Source organism: Diadema antillarum, unplaced genomic scaffold (genome assembly GCF_040938485.1).
Source record: "Diadema antillarum isolate AM-2024a unplaced genomic scaffold, OU_Dant_1.0 scf00000060, whole genome shotgun sequence".
Lineage (NCBI taxonomy): Eukaryota > Metazoa > Echinodermata > Echinoidea > Diadematoida > Diadematidae > Diadema > Diadema antillarum.
The window spans coordinates 1,416,681-1,430,998 of NW_027270949.1; the positions used below are offsets into that span (position 1 = coordinate 1,416,681).

Sequence of the window (14,318 nt, forward strand, 5' to 3'; positions counted from 1 at the left end):
TGGAAGGCTTAAAGGAAATGTTCAAATTCGGCTGTAATCATTTAAACATCGGATCATTCGTGAGGGCATGGACCCTGGGTAGGGTCCATGGTGAGGGTATCTTCAGCTATACGAATTCCGGCAGAGTGACTCAGGCTCCAGCCATAATTTCGTGAGCGATGGCAAAAATCTTCGTATTCCCATTATTGCCTTTCCCATGCGTCCTCCGGGAAGCGTTTTTTTTTTAAAGACGGCACAGATTGGGGCATGGCGCGTGTTAAACCTATGGGAAAAACGTTGGGTTAGGGTTTATGGTTAGGGTTAGGGTTAGGGTTAGGGTTAGGGTTGGGGTCAGGGTTAGGGTTAGGGTTAGGGTTAGGGTTTGATGGTTAGGGTTAGGATTAGGATTAGGGTTAGGTTTATAGGGATAGGGTCCCCAATCTGTGCCGTCTAAAAAAAACACGCCTCCGGGAATAACAAACATTCACTCGATCCTTTCGTGTAGCCATTGTGTTTGGTTCCGACGCCATTTTGTGAGCTTCTGCAGGCATCGTACTTGCTTCGTATGTTGATAGGCTGTTAACCAAGCTGGGGGCCAACTTACGCAAGAAAATGGACATTCCATATTCGTATGGCCAACTGTCACGCCAACCTATGACCACCGGACGCCAAAAAGTACAAGGGAAGTTCTCGGCCTCGATCGTCAAAGCATGTCGGTATATCTTTGCACCCTTGCGTGTCACTGATTTGATAAACAATCATGATCGACTTGCCATAGGTCAAGTACGATGTTTATTTGCTTACTCCGAGTCCGAAATCTTCTCTATAAAAGCTCTGCTTCAAGCTCATAATGACATTGTCTGTGACTGACGGTCTGTGGTGACAGCAGTAAGGCAGCACCACTTTCGAAGAAGATTTTCTTTTCGAAGGGAAGCGGAGAAGTATAAGGTGAGGAGAGGATTTCTATAACATTTATTTCATGCCCATTATAAACCCCTGCGTTGTTGCATTTGTATTTTAAAGAAAGTTCAGTGTGATGTTCCGCTCAAGTCAAAGTGATCTCAAAGCGTTGAACCTAAAGTAAGTGTATATGACGCAAATCTAAATCCTCTATTTGACTGACGATGACGAGTATTTGACCAGAAGCAAATATAGGATAAAACATTCAGAAGGTAAAATTTCAAAACATTAAACCAAATACATTGTTATAATAATGACACTGCATTTGTGATAGCTTATAACTTTTGTGTGTCTTGCTCTCTTGTTTGTTTTGTTTTGGTTGGTTTGTTTGTTCATTTCCATCTGAGAAGATGGCTGGATAGCCCATATTAAGCTATGTTAAGCTGGTCTTCCATGGGGTCCAGCTGGATGTGAGGTGGGACCACTTCACCGGGTTAAACACCCTGCTCTTTGCGGTGAATGAATGAAGCGGGATATTTCACGTGCATGAGTTGTTTAATAATCTCTCATACACGGGACCTCCATTTTATGTCCTATCCGAGTGACAGAGTGTTTTGCCTCTTGCTAGAGGAGACGGTATGCCAGGGGCGTCACCAGCTTTTTTTCAAGGGGGTGCGTTTTGACACTAAATGTAACCTGCGAGATTTTTTTTTTTTATTTGATTTATTGATTTCTGTATCATCATGTATTATACACTGTACATATAGCCATGTATACATACATTGCTAGAGGTACGTATTTATTCATAAGCGTAAGTTGTTTTCGAAGTATTTTTCTACATTATCTTTATATAATGTACACATATTTGGGATGTGAAATACTAGTATTGTGCGATCTGGTGCACACTTGATAGAGTTTAAACATCATACTTAGAGACATTATTTTTCTATTCAGTATTGGATACGAATTGTCACGGGAAGTTTACAGGTACTTTACGAATGGAACTGAAAATCAGCCATGGTTTAATTAAACACACAAAGTGACACACACACCTACCCACAAGCGCGCCAGAACTGGTTTGAGGGGTTGGGGGAGGGTGTGGGAGGGGGTAACCATACCCCCTCCCACCTACCCAGTGCACCCCCCCCCCCGTGACGCCCATGTATGCTTACACACTCCCTCTATCTCTAGTGCCTATAGAAGACGAGTAGCCAGTCGTTGAATAAACAGTCTTACATCGTGAATATAGAAACCAACAATGACGCCAGTGTATAAGAGAAAACATCGGTATTAAAGGACCATGCAAAACCAAGTCCGGACTGGAATTCAAATCATTTAGACATTCTTTAAATCAAGTTGCTGTGCTTTTGCTGGCCAGAATGTGTGTTTGGATCAAATGACGAAATTTCATAATGTTCTAGTAATTTAGAATGTCGTTAATAAACAATGAAACTATGATTTGATTTAAAAATGGCATGGAGAAAAACTGTCAATCATCTAAGGGTGTAATCACTGCATCTCCCTCCTGTTCTTTCCAAATTAAGTCATGAAGTTCTTCGTCGTCACAATTCTCCTTGTTGCCGTTGCCACGGCAACGACGGCCTGCCCAACCTTCTGGACCGAATCCTTTTAGGGGAAGCTGCTACCGATACTTCGGGGACCGTAAGGTCCAGGCCGAAGCGGAGAACCACTGTCGGACCTTCTTCACCACCGGTGGGCAGGGATCACTCGTGTCCATCGCAGACGATGTCGAGAACAACTTCGTCTACGAGCTCTTCCGCTCTGTGGCGGGTGACACTGATGATTGGTCGGTGAGTAAAAAAAAAAAATGGTATCCAGATCGGAGTGTGATCAGCCCACGAGCTTGACACCCTTTATCTTTATAATTCTGATTTATTGTAAATCTCTTTATCTTTTCCATTTCAAAACGAAATCAAACCATATTTTTGAATTTTAGAGGCCATTGGGAATATAGCTGATTAAGATACTGAATACAATTCAAATTAGATAATGCATAATATGTTTTAAGTAAATAAATTTCCCCATAATGGTTGATCTCTTTGCTACCACTATCGCACTTGCTCAGTATTTCTCTATAATGTAATTCATCACTTCTTTTCCTATGCTCATACCAATATTTTTTTTAAATACCTATATCAAACTTACTAACACTTATTGGGAAAAAAACCCAGTAAAATATAGTTTCACACATACTATTTGAAACTTTATCTCTTTAAATAAAATTTTGTCATATCATCAGAATGTATACTTTGCTTGACTTTAAAATCACCACAATTAATTCCTTTCAATGTTTTCCATTTTCAAATCATGTGCCAAAGTTTCGGTAACGACTACAAATATAGACAGAGAAAAGTGGGTCACTTTGACGAACTCCTCGACCTATTCTGAAAATATCCCGTGGAGGACCCCCGTCCCCTTCATTACACAATTACTTTATATCTGTATGAATTGCCTTTATTCAAGAACAAAAGAAAGGGTCAAATCTAAATCTTTTACTACATGTAATGATAATGAAACCGAGCCAAACGCTTTCTCAAAATCTACAGTTTTTTCATAGCTGGCAGTTACTACATTTGAGAGAACTTCATGATCCACTGTAATTGCCCTGTAATGAATCTTATTTTCTTCTCATGTGTTAGCTCCCTGCTTTTGAGATGATGATATATTACACCAGAATAAGCTTCGTTCAAAGGCTCTAAAATGCTATCTGTTAATTTGCCACTTTAAAGTTATCTAAAATTCTACCGAAAAACCATCATTATCTTGAGCTTGTTTTTTGTCTTCATCATTATCAATTGTGACCCTGCACCTCAAAACAAACAAAAAGTCGCCAGACATGAATTTTTAGTTAAGACCATATTCTGAAAGAGCAGACCTTAAGCTTTAAAATGATGTATAACTCAAATCAAATGGACTCTCCTAACCTATCTAAACATTGGAAAGAAAGCACAAACTCAGGAAAAGTGTGAACTGAGAAAAGAGGCTCTGAAGTACAGTGTCTATTCAAGAGCTTAATCTTTACCAAACCGTGCTGGCTGTGCGATGAATGGGACAAAAAAAAACAGGAAGTAAACCACCTGAGTAACAACAATACAGGGGTTATCAGATTAAACTGAAATTAAGCATGCCTCATTAACACATTCTGTCCATAATCAATGCCAACTTTCAAAGCAGTAGCACTATCCTTTCAAAAGTTATTAGAGTTGAAAGTGAAGAGTGTGGACAAGGTTTTTCAGAAATGAAAAAGGGATTCTAAAGACACACCTAATCACACTATTCTACCAAAAATGTTCGAGATAAACTGCTAAAAAACACACTTTCCTGCCCGTTTTATGATACCAAATTTTAGCATAATGTATAAGAAGACCCGCTCTTTCAGAAAATATGAAAAAGTCAAGTTTGGCTAGATTGACCCATTTCACTTATTTTCAGTCCTCACGCAAAATCAGTGTGTGCGATTTTATGTTCGTTTTGAGGTGCACGGTCACAATTGTTCTTAAAATATTCCTCTCTGCTAATTTGCGATTCTCATACTTTCAAACAGTTCTCTCTAAAATATGGGACATTTCTTTAAAAAAGAAAACAGCGTTCACTTGAAAACCTTCTTTTGCAGCACTAGCTCTTACCGAATGTTACCTAACTAGCTTAAAAACTGTTTTCTATCTTTAATCACAGATTCTTTGTAATCATTCCATTTTATGACTTTTCTTTTGATTTGATTTCAATATAAAGATTGTTCAAAATATTTTGTATTCATTTCCCCATTCTCAAACCAAACAGCTCTTGATCTCAATTTATCCTCCGCTGATATATCATATGATTCACTTAAATCATTTTGTTCTTTTCTTCAAAATTTCAACTGTTTCTTAAGAAGCACACAGTTATACATACACTCATACACACAGGCGCGCGCACACACACACACACACGCACACACACACATGAACATTACCCTGTGTTTCACATCTATCTGGTATTCACGACAGGTTGACAATACTGTGTACGGCTACTGGATAGGACTCTACAAGGCGGTCACCGATGGGCCGTGGCTGTGGACTGACGGGACGCCGGCCGAGTACTACAACTGGCAGACCGGTGAGCCGACTGGGGGCAACGACGAGGAGTGCGCCCACGTTTGGCGAAGAGGCGACGCCGACGACGCGCTCAAACAGTGGAACGACATGTGGTGCAGTCGCGCTGCCAGTTTCATGCCGTACGTTTGCGAGATGCCTGCTCGTGCCTCGATCAACTCTGTTCAACTTTCAACTTTTCAACTTTCAACTTTATTTTCACCTCCATCAAAATGAACAAAGAAATTTATGTACATTGCTTATACACGGGATATTTGTGATACAGAACAAAACTTGAAAAGGTACATAAGAAAATTATGAAAATGAAAAGTAGATGTGATTACATCTTTGTTAAATACATAAAGCGTATAATACAAGTCAACTAAGGATGAGGATGGAAGTGGAGGGTCCCACTAAGAAGCAAAGCTTGTACGATATGGGACCCTCAGAAAAATACACAAAACATCAATATAAAACACAATAAACGAACCGATGTCAACTGACATCAAAATGATTGGGAAGAGGAAAAAGAGAGAAAAGGAAAGGAAAAAGAAGAGGAAAGAAAGAGAGGAAAAAAAGGGAGAAAAAAGAGGGAACTACAGCATGTGCCATCGTGGACGCAAGCAATCTGGATTTCATAATGTAAAATAAGTGATAAAATACAAGCTGGATTGAATGTAATACAAAACATTTATTATACGTAGTTATGTTGGTAAGAATGCAGGAGAAAAAAAAACACATCATTATATTTAGAACACAGAAAGGGACATAGTTTAATAGGAGGACTTATGTAAAAAAGAATGATGACTTGACTGAGATGATAAAGGGAAACTAACTCTGTTGGATGTTGTAAAATTTCAATAAAAATGATTTTAATTTATTCTTAAAGGAATTCAGAGATTGAGCAGTAGTAATGTTACTGGGAAGTGAATTCCAGTACTTTGGCCCGTCGTAAATAAATGTGTTTTGAGCCAACAAAGTTCTCAGAAATGGCAAATGGAAATCATTTGATCGCCGTGTTGGATAATTATGAATGGATTGATTTCTTTGAAACATTGTTTCAAATATATTTGGGAGATTATTTTTATTATAATTATACATAAATTGTCCTAGATTAAACAAATACAAATCATTAATTTTCAATATTTTATGCTCATAAAATAGTGGGTCAGTATGGGACAAAAATGCAGTATGACATATAACACGGAGTGATTTCTTTTGCAATAAAAGTAATTTATCTAAGAATGTTTTATATGTATTTCCCCACGCGAGAATACCGTAACTTAAATATGGCAATATTAAGGATGAATATAATACGAGCAGGGACGACAAAGGAAAACAAAACTTAAGCTTATTAATTATACCAATATTACGTGAAATAATTTTACATATACTGTCAATATGAAATTTCCAGGACAGCTTATTGTCAACTGTTACTCCAAGAAATTTTATATGGGAGACATTTTCGAGTGGAGTACCATCTAAAACAATATCAACAGGTAATGCCTCAGTAGAATTACTAAAGAGCATATATTTTGTTTTTTGAAGGTTAAGAGATAGCTTATTTGCTTTTATCCACTGGGCAACATTTTCTAATTCTAAATTTATTGTATTAACAAGGGTAAAAAGATTATTGTGTGAAAAAAATAGATTTGAGTCGTCTGCAAAAAGAATAAAAGAAAGAACATCTGATGATCTACAAAAATCATTTATGTAAACAGTAAACAACAGTGGACCTAATAAACTTCCCTGTGGCACCCCACATTTAATATTTAATATTTGTGAATTACAACCATTTAAAGAAACATATTGTTTCCTGTTCATGAGGTAGCTCCTGAACCACTCCAAGGCCTTCCCACGCACTCCATAATGGTGTAATTTGTTAAGTAAAATATCATGATTGATGGTGTCGAAGGCCTTGGAGAAGTCCAGGAACAAACCTATCAAATGAGAAGATTTATCGATAGCATGTGCCACTTTTTCTATAAAACTCAATAATGCATGTGTGGTGCTATGTTTCTCCCTAAATCCAAACTGAGAATTCGTAAATATATTATTAAATTTAAAGAAATTAATAGTTCTTTTATAAATATTTTTTTCAAGAATTTTTGACAATGCACTTAACAAAGAAATTGGTCGGTAATTATTTACATCTAATTTGTCACCTTTTTTAAACAAGGGGATGACTTTTGCTATTTTCATACTTTCGGGGAAGGTGCCATTAAAAAGGGATAGATTAAATATATGAGCTAAGGGATCCGCAATTGACGATATTACCCCCTTTAAAAGAAAATTGCTGATGTCATCGTGTCCAGCACTTTTTTTGGAACTGAAATCAGAGACAATATTAATTATCTCCTGAGTGTATGTTGGATTAAAAAATATTGAACTAGAATTTGGGGGACCCAAAAATTCGGAAAAATGTTTTGTGGAGGGAGGAATATTACTTGCCAGGCTTTCCCCAACTGAAGAAAAATGGTTATTCAAAACATCACAAATTTGTTGAGAATCTTCAACAATTTCACCATCAAATCTAATTTTTGTAATATTTGACTTAACATTTGATATATTCATGGCTTGCTTTAAAACTTTCCATGTATTTTGCATATCATGCCTGTAAAATTGTAACTGATTAGTATAATATTTTTTCTTTTCTATTCGTATAATTTTCGTCAAAGTATTTTTGTAACTAGTGTATTTCAACTTTGATTGCTCAGTACGTTTCATTTTAAATCTGTAATATAAATTATTCTTTCTATTTATTGAACGCAGGAGCGATTTTGAAATCCATGGGAGCCTGGGTATTTTTTTTTTGTAATTAGCTGATTTTTCTCTACGTTTTGGAATACAAATGTCCAAATGTTGGATAAAAATCTTCATAAAATATTCATAAGACAAATTAACATCATCTGTATCAAAGATACAGGACCAGTCTGCGGTGTCTAAGCTAGCACCTAGCCTAGCTATACTTTCATGAGTAATTCTTCGTTTAAATATATTGTTGTTTTTATCATTAACTGTTTCATTTAAAGAAAAACCAGTCGAGATGGGGGAAATGATCGGTGATATCTGAGAGTACTACAAAAGAATCAGGAGGAGGAAGAATGTTACAAAAAATGTTATCAATTAAAGAAACAGATTCATTAACTATACGTGTGGGTTTAGATATTAAGGGTAAAAAAGAGGCAGACAAAAATATTTCCAAAAAATCTTGCGACATATTATTCTGTTTTAGCAAATCTATATTGAAATCACCCATTATAAAACAATTTTTGTTGATAAAAAGTGGGTTTTTAACCAGATCCGAAAAATAATCTAAAAATGATTTAGTATTCGCGTTTGGTGGTCTATATACTACACCTATGATTATATTTTTGCTGCCTGGAACTGTGATTTCAATAAATAAAGACTCAAAAAAATCAGTCATACTGGTGAACTCATCGCGGACTACATAATCATAATTTTGTTTAACATATATGGCAACGCCTCCACCTACCCTATTTTGTCTGTTATTAACCACTAAATCGTACCCGTCGAGAGCGAAGGGAAGACTGGAGTCATGAGAGAGCCAGGTTTCGGTTAAACCTACCGCCGAGATATTATGCATGATGGGACTATTTAAAAATAACCTCAATTCTTCAAAATGCTTATTAATACTCCTAATATTAAAATGTAAAAGAGAAAAAGTAGTACTATCATATTCCTTGACAACATTGGTAAATTGGGATTGAGTAAGATATTCAGAAGACGGACTTTGCAATTGGTTCTCTGTGTCAAAATCATAATCTAATTCTTGCGGCGATGAATTAAAACTGTCAGAAACATAATTATCAAAAAAATTGTCATTTTGATTGATATTTGATTCGTTTTGTTCAAAAGAAGGTCCTGCCAAATCAAAAAAGTCATCATCATTAATTGAATTGAATGCTGTGTCTATAGAATTGCGTATTAAAGGGTGAGCGTGTTGTCCGTTGCTTGAGTCCACGAGGGCACCTGTAGAGGGAAGTATAGAACAATTTGACTGTGGAGATTGTTGCAATATTGCAGTTACACATTTTATCGTTGTCTCTTAATATAACGTTGTCTACAAAGGAAAATAGGATCGTCCTATACATAACATTAATACGATCTAAGTAGGCACAAACATAAAGAGAACAGTTTGTCATAAGCATGAATACTAATATTCAAAATAAGTTATAATAAAACTCCGGTAATTGTTCTATATCCGATCAATAGAAGGAACACATGTATGTAATACGTATTGTGTTATGACAGAAGAGAAGACATCTCAAGTCTCATAGGGACCGCCAACCGCCAGTATATAGGGCAAATACTAGGTTCCCAAGGGCAACTCTAGGAAGGAAATCCTTACCCGAAGAATCAATTTTACAAGAAATGAAAAAAAAAATAACCGTTTTTATCATTAATTCTATACGGATTCCTCCTCTCCCATAACTGCAGCGCAAAAGATCACCCATCTCTATGCCCCAAAAAGACAAACACGCTGGGACCGCCGACGGCCAGTATATTATATAGGGCAAATACATGGTTGCCAAGGGCAACTCTGTAGCGAACAAGGCACACACCAAATTCGAGCAAGTTACAAGTTGACATAATATATTGTAATAAACTGTATTAAACTGTGCAGCCGGTCCACTGCGTGAGTGGAGAAGAATACAATACTCGGCTGATACTGTCAGTTCTGATGGCACCCGTTGGCAGATGCCATCCTGGACAAAAAGAACATGTAGGGCAAATACACGGTTGCCAAGAGCAACTCTATAGCGAACAAAGCACACACCAAATTCGAACAAGTTACAAATTGACATAGTATGTTGTAATAAATTGTATTAAACTGTGCAGCCGGTCCACTGCGTGAGTGGAGAAGAATACAATACTCGGCTGATACTGTCGGCACCCGTTGGCAGATGCCACCCTGAACAAGAAGAACAAACTGAACAATTCACCCTGGATAACTATACAACCTGTATAAGATGCTTAAGCGTGTTTCAATAATGATAATGAAATTTAGCTTGTGTACGTTGACTGCTAAAAGGTTGAGTAATTTGGGAGCATACCTAGATATTTAAAACATCAGCTGATTGAGTTCTGAATTGGTATGCCAATTAATCAGAAAAATATTTCGACCAAGAGAGAGTGAGAGAGAAAAAAAAAACACCCAAACACATTTTATTAACTTATTGTCGTTATCGTAAAGGGTATATATCAACAACAACAACAAAGTATTAATTGCAGTCAGTTTTAGTCAATATTGAAAATATTTCTTGCATAGGTTATGGCATAAACGTGGATTTAGTTGCGATGGATCATAACCCCGTGCAGGCTCTAAACGCAATAAAATGCCGAAAATCATAACAACATATTTATCACATGGATTATGATACAAACATAGATTTGGTTACAACGAACCCTTACCCCGTGCAGGCTCTAGATTACAATAAAGTGACCCGACAACCATCATGCCTGCCGGGTACAAATCTCAAACAGCTACAATCTAAAGGAGCCCATGCCCGAGGAATCCATTTGGAGAGAACAGGGGAGAGAACCAGCAATGGGCTTGAAAACAAGGAATGTCTACGAATAAACTGTATTTATCATTCATTCTTATACAGATTTCTCCTCTCCCACAGCTGCAAAGCAATAGATCTCCTCATCCCTATGCCGAAACAAGATCCACACGCTGGGACCGCCAACCATTATATTATATAGGGCAAGTAACAGTTGCAAAGCGCAAGGCACACATCGAATTCGAACTCGAGACAGGTTAACATAATCATTGTACTGTACATAATACACTGTATATACGGCCGGTCCACTGCGTGAGTGGAGAAGAGTATAACATTCGGCTGATGCTGTATGCAGTTCAGATGGCACCCGTTTGTAGATGCCATCCTGAACAAAAAAAAAAGAAGAAGAAGAAAAAAAAGGAACAGACTGTACAATTCACCCTGGGTAACCATACACTACCTTCATCAAATGCTTAAGCGTGTTGCATTAATGATAATGAAATGTAACTTGCATACGTTTACTACTAAATAAAGTTGAGTAATTTGGGAGCATACCTCTCATTTAAAAAAAAAAAAAAAATATCAGTTGTTGGAGTTCTGACTGAGAATGCTAATTAATCAGAAAAATATATCGACCAAAAGAGAGAGAGAGAAAAAAAATCCCAAAACTCATTTTTTATTTATTATTATTACATCATGAAGGTATTTATCAACAACAACAACAAAACATTAATTGCAGGTAGGTTTAGTAAATATTTAGAATCATAACAACTCGCATGTATTGTGATGTGAACGTGGATTTGGTTGCATGGACCATAACCCCTTGCAGACTCAAATCACAATAAAATACCGAAAATCATAACAGCGTATTTATCACATAAATTATGGTATGAACACAGATTTGGTTACAATAAACCATTACCCTGTGCAGGCTCTTGATTACAAAAAGTGACCTGACAATCATGCCTGCCGGGTACAGATCTCAAACAGCTACAGTCTAGGGGAGCCCATGCCCGAGGAATCAATTTGGAGAGAAGCAGCAATGGGCTTGAACACAAGAAATATCTATAAATAAACCATTTTTGTCATTCAATATTTTACGGATTTCTCTTCTCCCATAGCTGCAGCGCAAACGATCACCCCGTCCCTAGTATGCCCCAACAAGATCCACACGCTGGGCAAGTACACGGTTGCCAGGGGCAACTCTAAAGCGCAAGGCACACGCCGAATTCGAACAAGATGAGGGTTAACATAGGGCCTACTGTATTGTAATACACTGTACAGCCGGTCCAATGCGTAAGTGGAGAAGAATATAGCATTCGGCTGATACTGTATGCAGTTCAGATGGCACCCGTAGCAGATGCCATCCTGAACAATAAAGAGAAGACTGTACAATTCACCCTGGGTAACCATACACAACCTGCATCAAATGCTTAAGCGTGTTGCATTAATGATAATGGAATGTAACTTGCATACGTTTACTGCTAAAAAAATGAGTAATTTGGGAGCATACCTCTCATTTAAAAAAAAAACATCAGTTGTTGGAGTTATGACTGAGAATGCCAATTAATCAGAAAAATATTTCGACCAGAAGAGAAAGAGAAAAAAAAATCCCAAAACTCATATTTTATTTGTTATTATTACATCATGAAGGGTATTTATCAACAACAACAACAAAATATTAATTGCAGGTAGGTTTAGTAAATATTTAAAATCATAACAACTCGCATGTATTGTAATGTGTACGTGGAGGATTAGGTTGCATGGACCATAACCCCTTGCAGACTCAAATCACAATAAAATACCGAAAATCATAACAGCGTATTTATCACATAAATTATGGTATGAACACAGATTTGGTTACAATAAACCATTACCCTGTGCAGGCTCTTGATTACAAAAAGTGACCTGACAGTCATCATGCCTGCCGGGTACAGATCTCAAACAGCTACAGTCTAAGGGAGCCCATGCCCGAAGAATCAATTCGGAGAGAACCAGCAATGGGCTTGAACACAAGGGATATCTATAAATAAACCATTTTTATCATTTATTATTTTGAGGATTTCTCTTCTCCCATAGCTGCAGGGCAAAAGATCACCCCGTCCCTAGTATGCCCCAACAAGATCCACACGCTGGGACCGCCAACAGTTACTACATAGGGCAGGTACACGGTTGCCAAGGGCAACTCTAAAGCGCAAGGCACACGCCAAATTCGAACGAAATGCAGGTTAACAGAATTATGTAGGGCCTATTGTCACGCCAATTGTATTATAATACACTGTGCAGCCTGTCCACTGCGTGAGTGGAGAAAAATATAGCATTCGGCTGATGTCAATTAATCAGAAAAAAAAAACTATATCTCAACAAAAGGATATAACTTACTATCATTATATCATAAGGGTATTTATCAACAACAACAACAAAAAAAAAAACTTTAATTGCAGGTGGGTTTGATGAATATTGAGAATCATAACAAATATCTCTCACATGGATAATGCGCCGGGTAGGCGTGGATTTGGTTGTCACGGACCATATCCCGTGCTGGATCTAATCGCAATAAAATTCCGGCAATCATATCAATATATTTATCACATACACTATGATATAACCATAAATTTAACTACAATGAATCCTAATCCCGTGCAGGCTCTAGATTACAATAAATTGATCTGACAACCATCATGCCTGCAGGGTACAGATCTCAGGCAGCTACAGCGTAAGGGAATCCTTGCCCGAGGAATCAATTTGGAAAGAACCAGCAACGGGCTTGTTCACAAGGAACATCTATGAATAAACCGTTTTTATCATTTATACGGATTTCTCCTGTTCCATAACTACGGAGCAAAAGATCACCCCATCCCTATGCCCCAAGAAGACCAACACCCTGGTACCGCCAACCATCACTATATGGTGCAAGTACACGGTTGCCAAGTAAAACTCTATAGCGAACAAAGCACACACCAAATTCCAACAAAATACAGGTTAACATATTATAAATACATTGTACAGACAGCCGGTCCACTGCATGAGTGGAGAAGAATATAACACTCGGCTGATACTGTATTCAGTTCAGATGGCACCCTTTATAGATGCCATTCTGAATAGAAAAAAAAAAACAGACTGGACAAATCACCCTAGTTGACTAAACAATCTGCATAAAATGCTTAAGCGTTTTGCATTAATGATAATGAAGTGTGTATAGCTTGCGTACGTTGACTGCTAAAAGGTTGGGTAATTTGGGAGCATACTAATACATGTAGCTCTATTTTCAAAACATCGGCTGTTAAGGTTCTGAATTGAGCTACCAATTGATTGAAATATATATGTGTATACATATATATATATATATATATATATATATATATATATATATATATATCACTTCATACATTTAGATTTGGTTGGGATGGATCATGACATCGTGCAGACTCTAATCACAATGAAGTGACTTGACAACCGTCATGTCGGCCAGGTAAAACTCCTACAGCCTAAAAGGAAACCTATACTTGAGGAATCCATTTGGAGGAAACCAGTAATGGACTTGTTTACCAGGAACATCTATAAGTAAACCGGGTTTTGTTGCTCAGAGTCAGGAATTAAGTTAGGCACTTCTTTTTCTCAACACGGATGTTTCACTCAATTCAAATAATTCAAAAGAAATTTTATTTTCCAATAGCACATTTAAAAAAAAGCGTTTGTTTATCGATACAGTTTCATGGCGCTGTGTCTATCAGAGAACAGGGCAATAACCGAAACAAAAGAAATAAGTGTTCTTTCCCCAAAATAGTCACGCTGAACGTGTTGAAATCATTTGTTTCTC

General features: G+C 37.2%; 1 pseudogene; it reads left to right on the forward strand.

Annotated features, from left to right (window-relative positions):
- Nucleotides 1-2,425: 2,425 nt before the first annotated feature.
- Nucleotides 2,426-11,741, forward strand: LOC139716016 (alpha-N-acetylgalactosamine-specific lectin-like; annotated as a pseudogene).
- The last annotated feature ends 2,577 nt before the right edge of the window (nucleotides 11,742-14,318 follow it).